The following is a 7,203-nucleotide window of genomic DNA, read 5'->3' on the forward strand; positions in this document are numbered from 1 at the left end:
ATATATATATATATATATAGATATAGATATATATTTATTTAACTAAAGCGGGCCTTTTTCTAAATAAACGTAACAGCTCATCACCCCTCTACTAAAAAACAGAGATTAATGCTTATTGCCACTCCAATTATGAAAACACAGTCAATTGAAATACCTCAACATAAGGCACAATATAATATGTAATAATATAACTAAAAAATTAACAACTAAAAAAAGCTTGAAAAGATGACAAATAAATAGCACACAACATGAAGCACAATGCAAAATACATTAAAACAGTGCAGTGCAACAAGATGTAGTCATGTGAGAGTTCACTCTAAGTTAGTGGGTCTATATCTTACTTATTTTATAGTCAAACAGAGAAAGAACAAAGAATAAAATCAGCATCTAAGCAAGGAACCTTTTCACGTAATCCATCAAACTGATTAATATAACAATGGACATAAAAGGGAGACTGTCATTTATGTATTACCACTCAGTAAATCTAAACAAGTTCACCATTGTAACCAAGCTTTAATTTTATTCCCACTGTACGTCACCATGTTTTCCTTCACTACTGTTAGCTGCACATTTTTCTCCCTGTGTCTGTGTGGGTTCTCTCCAGGTACTCCAGCTGTCTCCACGCCCCCCCCATTTAGTTTTAATGTCCTTGCTTTTAAAAATTATTACGAGTCACTAAATTCAACCAGTTTACAGGTACTTTAGTGTGAACATAATCCCCCTATGGGTGTGGTTACGTTTATGAGTAATCTACAAATGTTGACTACAAACTTTTCTAAACACAGTCAGTTTATTTCGACATGAGTTACCCAATCTGCCATCTTGCAACCCTGTGCAATTTATTGCATGGTTGCAAACTAAGAGGTAATATTCAATATTCAGCTGTGGGTAAGGTACTAACTGGGCAGGCACAGCTTGTTAGAATCAGAAAAAACAATTAATTTAGGTCACAAATTTATGGCACATGTAAGCATCCAGTGGCAGTTTTACAGTGGAAGTCATGATAATCTGATGTAGAACTGTAAGCAGTGCAACAATATTTTGATGTTACGTTCTGTAGCATTCTTGTCTTAACCTGTATTAGGCTTACATCTTTTCAAGGGATAAAGGTATTAGCTGATTTCAGTGAAGTATTTGTGAAGGTCCACCACTAAAAACAATCATGTGTTACATTCCAGGTCATACGGTTGAAACCGTGTGTGCTGTCAATGTCAATGCCTGAAATTATAACCATTTAATTTGTTTGATATTTCATTGCTTTCACTTGATTCATATTGTAAATACATTAATCAGAGCAAGAGCAAACAGCAGTGCGATACTATTAAATAAGAGATCAAAATGGAAAATTAACTGCTATTATGCCTGAGATCCATCCGAGGCTCGATTATTTTCAGGATAGGTTGAAAAGTCACTGTCATCATACCTCGGCTCTCTCTTTGAACACCATTGTGCAGGCTATGAAACACATAAGCCACAGTTAGTTGAAAGAGATGAAAAAGGTTTTATTGCCACTGGTATTGTTTGACTCCTTTTCATTGGAACAAAATTCACTGAGCAGATTAGGTGGCTTGGTGATCCATATAGTTTTTCCACCTCTTCATCTATCATTTCAAATATAAAGCAACACAGCTAATAGTTACCTGATCCAGTCTTAACTTTGCAAATTAAGAGAAATGGAGATTGGGAGAAATAAGGCCTCCCTTTGTCAACACAATTAGTACTTCTGCCATGACATTTTTGACCAACTGAAAGCTTTTAAAAGAGCTTGATGCTAAAGAATGAAAATAGTCATGCCTTGAATTAACAAAAGCATGAACTAGTTTCTAGCATTGCTCAGTAATCAGGTGAAAGAAATCAGTGCTACATATTTGTTTTAACATGTGGACTGGAGGATGTATCCTGGTCAAAAATGACTTCAAGATCACAGATAACTAATATTCATCCACATATAAAATACAGAAAGCTACATGAGGGTCATCCTTCCACATAAGACAGGGAGTTCTTTTCAGTTACACTTTATTTATTATTCAAAACAACAGTTGCATCAAGATTCTTTAAATTGTGGATTTGAAGACATTCAATACAACCATTAAAATGAAAATAAGCACCAGGACCAAACTCACACAGCACAAAACACAGGAGACAGAAAAAAAAGGAACAAAAAGGCAGACGTCAATATTTAATAACATAAAGGAAACAAAAAGAAATAAGCATAACCACAGAAACACAGGTAAAACAGACACCATGTCAAATATTTAAACAATTATTTAAACACTAAACATTAGAAGAGCAAGAGGCATCACAGACTTTGTGAATGCAACACAAATAGGGTTTCACATAAAAGAGTAAGGCTTCACCTAAAGCAGTCATCTGAGATCCAACATGCTCATTACAGGTCATAGGCTCCCACCTAGTGGCATCAACTGAATATCACATTCATATTCTGCTGGTGCAGCAAATAACACTGATTAACAAATAATCAACTGAACACAAAATATATCTTAATATTATTCAAGAGCCATTTTGAATTCCTAAAGAAGTCATCAAAAAGTAAACAGCTTGAATTTGTCTTTTCCCTGCTCCAAAATAAAAACACTCAAAGTACAGTAATTCATGGTAAATTTTGTTTGTGTTTTTAACAGCACTTTTCTACTCTGAGCACCCTTTGCTATGCTTAAGTGCTTTCTAGCTATGATTCAAACTCTGACGGATGGGTCAGCGATCAATTTGGGGCTAGTGTCTTGCTCAAGGATATCTGGAGCTGCTAGTGACTGAACCACCAACCTTCCAGTTAGTAGATAACCTGGTGCCACCTGAGCTACAGCCATGTGGTAGAGCTATTCTTTTGCTACTGTGTATCACATTAATAACAATTCACCAAGTCACTAATCTCAGGGCACTTCATAATGTGAAGACTTTAAAACATTAAAGAGGTAATTCCAAATATTATCTCTGAGAAAGCACTTGGCACGTGCTCGGAAAAAGCTTTAGAAAAAGCTATTATCAGGATGTGCCAAATGAAGCCCTTGAAGTGTCTTTGGAGAAGACCCTGAACCCCAGCTTGCTCCCAATGGCAGGTGAACACCTCGTTATGGAACTACCATGCAAGGTGGTGCATGAGTGTTTGTTTGAGTGAACAAGAAAGTCAATATAAAGAGCTTAGTTTTGGGTACAAAAAAGAATAATTCTTCATAAAAATCACCCATAAAACAATGTTTTGGGGGGCAAAAGTTGCACCATGACACAGATTAACAGAAACAAACATGGGTACCTTGGATGACATCTGTTTTTAATTCACTGGAGGAAACTTCAAAAGGTACAGCTTGGATAAACTTTCAATGGTCATATGAAATAACCGATTGGTCAAAACAAGTTATAAGATCTATTTTTTAAAAATTCTAACATCAGGTTTGTCATGACTCCATGAGTCTTTTTCTATTAGTTTTTTTATACACTCACAAATGTAGCTTACACCTGTTAAACGGAGAAACAACATGTGCACATGAATTTTGTAATACTGCAATACCCCACTTTGCAGTTATTTATTTGTAAAAAATGTTCGGAATCATGTATGATTTTCGTTCCACTTCTCTCCTGTACACCACTTTGTGTTGGTCTTTCACGTGGAATTCCAATAAAATTGATTCATGTTTGTGGCTGTAATGTGACAAAATGTGGGAAAGTTCAAGGGGGCCGAATACTTTTGCAAGCCACTGTATCCAAATGATTAATCGGTTTTTCCAAAGTCTGTTTTGCTTTTTTTTTTTTTTACTTTCTTTCGCCTTCTTGGAACTATATCCCAGACATTTGCCATTTACGATTGTAAAGGACAAGGACATAAGAGCTAAGCAGGAAAGATAAGGGAGAGGAGAGGAGAGGAGAAAAGTGCGACCGCCTTGGCCAAGAGCCAAACGAGCTTATTATCTGTGGTACTTTTTGTGTCATAATCAGGAATCATTGAGATTATTTAGAAAGTGGGAAACGTACACCTGACCTAGAAGATTTTGAGAAAAAGCATAAAGTGTAAGGAACAGAGATGTGTTTGATGTGCGGATTGTGAGAGCTCTGTCTTAAAATGTTCGTGCATAAAAGTCCTGTTTTTACCTACATTTTGATGCTCACCTGATTCCTGATCTACATTCAAGCAGTCATATCAAGAAAGATATACTCATAAAATGAACAGAATTATAAGTTGAAGCAGTCAGATTTGCTTCTTTTTTGTTTTTTTTTCTCTGGGTCTTAATTTCAGTTTAGAGTTCAGCCAGCTGGGTAGCAATAATTTTCTGTCTGTCTTCAATTTGTTCTAAAGAGTCTTCTTTCAGCTCTCGGTCAAGAGTCTCTACCTTCAAATCATCAAGGGCCTTGTTGGAGCAGAGCTGGGATTTAAGGTCCCTGATTTCTGTGTTGAGTGTCTCTTGATCCTACCTATGTTTAACTGACTGCTCCTTCAGTTGATTTTGAGCTTCTAGGAGCTGTTGCTGGAGCATTTCTGTTCTTGTTGATTCTTGCACTGGACCTCAAATTCAACCTCCTTAGAAGATTTCAGGCTTACAAAGTCTGTGTGTGAAGCCTCTGTGGTTTGAGTGGCAGACTCCGCTCTGTTGCAGGGTGGCTGATTTGCTGCTGCAGGGAAAGGATCACATCATCCAGTTTGGTAATATAAAGCAACCTTGTTAGCAACTTCCAGTTTCCAAAAAAAGCTGGTTCTGATGATAGTGGGAAGCTTGCAGTTGCTGTCTGAGAGCAGAAATCTTGTCCCATGGATTATACTGGCCTTTGTCCTTATGAAATCTAAATTTGAAATAGTCCCTCCATTAGGCCTAGGGTTTTGTCCGCTGGGGTTATTCACATTTCCCTGTGTGTCCATATTCATGTCCTCCTTTGCTTCTGAAATAGTGAAGGATTCAGGGTTTCCTCTTACAGAAGTTGCTTAAGTGTTTTCTTGCATTTCTTAATTTTTAGGGCTCAGCCATGCTGTTTTGCGAATCAAGAAGAGCCCGAGTATATATGCCCGAGTAACTGCTCCTCAGGCACTTTTTTGTTTTTTTGCACTTTTTTTTTCTTGGGTCTGGTGACCATTTTCATTTGTGCTTCTGCCATTGTAGATTCTTCAGCGTTTGCATCTGCGTCTGTGTTTCTCTGCGTCTGCGTTTCTCTGCGTCTGCCTTATCTTAGTTTTAACAACCAGGTTGTTTTTACACTAAAAGCACTAAACAGTAAAAGCTACTCTAACAGAATTGCAGTAAAAAATAAAAAAAAGCAAAACATACGTTTTAATAAACGGATGTTAAAATAAACCTAACCGAAGTAGAAGATGACTGTTTAGCGGGAAAGTATTAGACTATCAAGAGATTCTCACTCATAATAAATTCTTTCATAATGTAAACTAGGACAGCGGTCCCCAACCCCCAGGCCGAGACTCGGGTGTGAAACTTATGGTTTTCAGGGTTTTTATTGGTTTTTAGCTTTTTTTTGTTATCGTTTTTTTCCATTAACTCTGTTTTTCTGGTTGTGTTATGAATAAATCTTTTTTTCGGTACCGGTACTAGTTTTATTTTGTTGTATTTATCCGCGACACCTTAAAGGCCGGTCCATGAAAATATTGTCGGGCACAAACTGGTCCGTGGCGCAAAAAAGGTTGGGGACCACTGAACTAGGACATGTAGAAAACTTTCATATTTTGGAAAAGATATTTATTAACATTATCCGGTGATCATCATATTGTTCTGAGTGTTACTGAATGACTGTAGACAGCGGGATCATGGTGGATGCCTAGGGGACAGAATGTCATCTATGTTTATTTTTAAATCTAATTTCATTGCTGAAACTATGAAACAACAGGCTGTAGAGGGAGACTTTAATACAGGTTGACTAATTCGTACTATCATATCTGATGTAGAAAAATCTGTATAGATTTAGCATAATATATAAAGTTTATTTGAATAATCCAAGTATGCAAACTAAATATCACAGGAGAGCTTATGAGACCCCAAATACTGACGAGGTCCAGTTCAGAGATGCAGGATTAGCAGAGGTGAAGCCTAGAAGACAGCTGGCAGCTGCAGCCATGCATGTCAGTACCCACCTGTCACAAAGAGCATTCCTAATTCTGCATAACTGTAAGCATTGAAGCAAACTGCCAATTGGATACTTCTTTACACTCTCACTGTCCTTTGGGTGACCCCCCCCCCCCAAAATTCAGCCAACAAGATTTTGACTGGTCTCTTAATGCAATTGACACACTCTCTTCGGCAAGCAGCCTGGGTTCGGAAGAGCCCAACAGTCCTACAGGGACGTTTCCTGTCGGATACACAATGGACGGGTGAAGGAATTGGTGCGTTGTATGCCTGGAAGGACTGTCGATTGAGATTTATACCTATTAAGAGCCATGATAACAGGGTTCCTGCTGATTGGAACTGGCTGGGCTCTGGCTTATTGAAGAAAGCCGTTACAGCTGTTCAAAACCCCACAAGACTGGCTGCATTGATCGAAGCGATGGGAAGGGCCATGAGTACTCAGACTGTGCTCATTGAACGCATTATGGATAAGATCTTGGAGAAGCTCACAGCTCTTCAACGAGAAATTGATAGACCAGGTGACCAGTGACGGACATTAGACCAACTGTGAAAAATGCAGTTTCCCCGAAAGTTGATTCTGTTCATCTGGATGTAGAAACTTTCACCACAAACCCACCCCTGTTGCTTGTCACGTGAGTTTATGGTGTTGAGGTGTGAATGCATGTTATTGTTGTTCTGAGAAGTTAGTTTTCCATTCTCATACTTATCCTCTACCAGCCCCCACCATTCCATTGTACATTTCATTGTTTGGCTTCCAAGCTACCTGTTCTGCCCCATCTCTAATGGGACTTGTGTAATGTTTGGAAGGGGTCCAACTTCACTGCAGGCAACTGAGAAATAGAGGCTCAATGATAATGAAAGGTAATCAGGCCTGAGGAGACTCCACTACCAGAAGGTGACACTGTAGACATTGAGAACAGCTGCAAGCACCTGGAAGTCCCACAGCGAAAAAGAAAACATGAAGTGGCTGCAAGGATAGCTGCAACCTGGAGGGTTTTCACCATACACGACATTAGTTTAGATGAGTGGGACTAAACCTGAAGTACTGGTGTGCTAATGCTACAAAAGTAGTACTGGTGTGCTAATGCTACAAAAGTAGTACTGGTGTGCTAATGCTACAAAAGTA

This window comes from Pundamilia nyererei, unplaced genomic scaffold (assembly GCF_000239375.1).
Source record: "Pundamilia nyererei isolate P.nyererei 1_Seehausen unplaced genomic scaffold, PunNye1.0 scaffold00026, whole genome shotgun sequence".
Lineage (NCBI taxonomy): Eukaryota > Metazoa > Chordata > Actinopteri > Cichliformes > Cichlidae > Pundamilia > Pundamilia nyererei.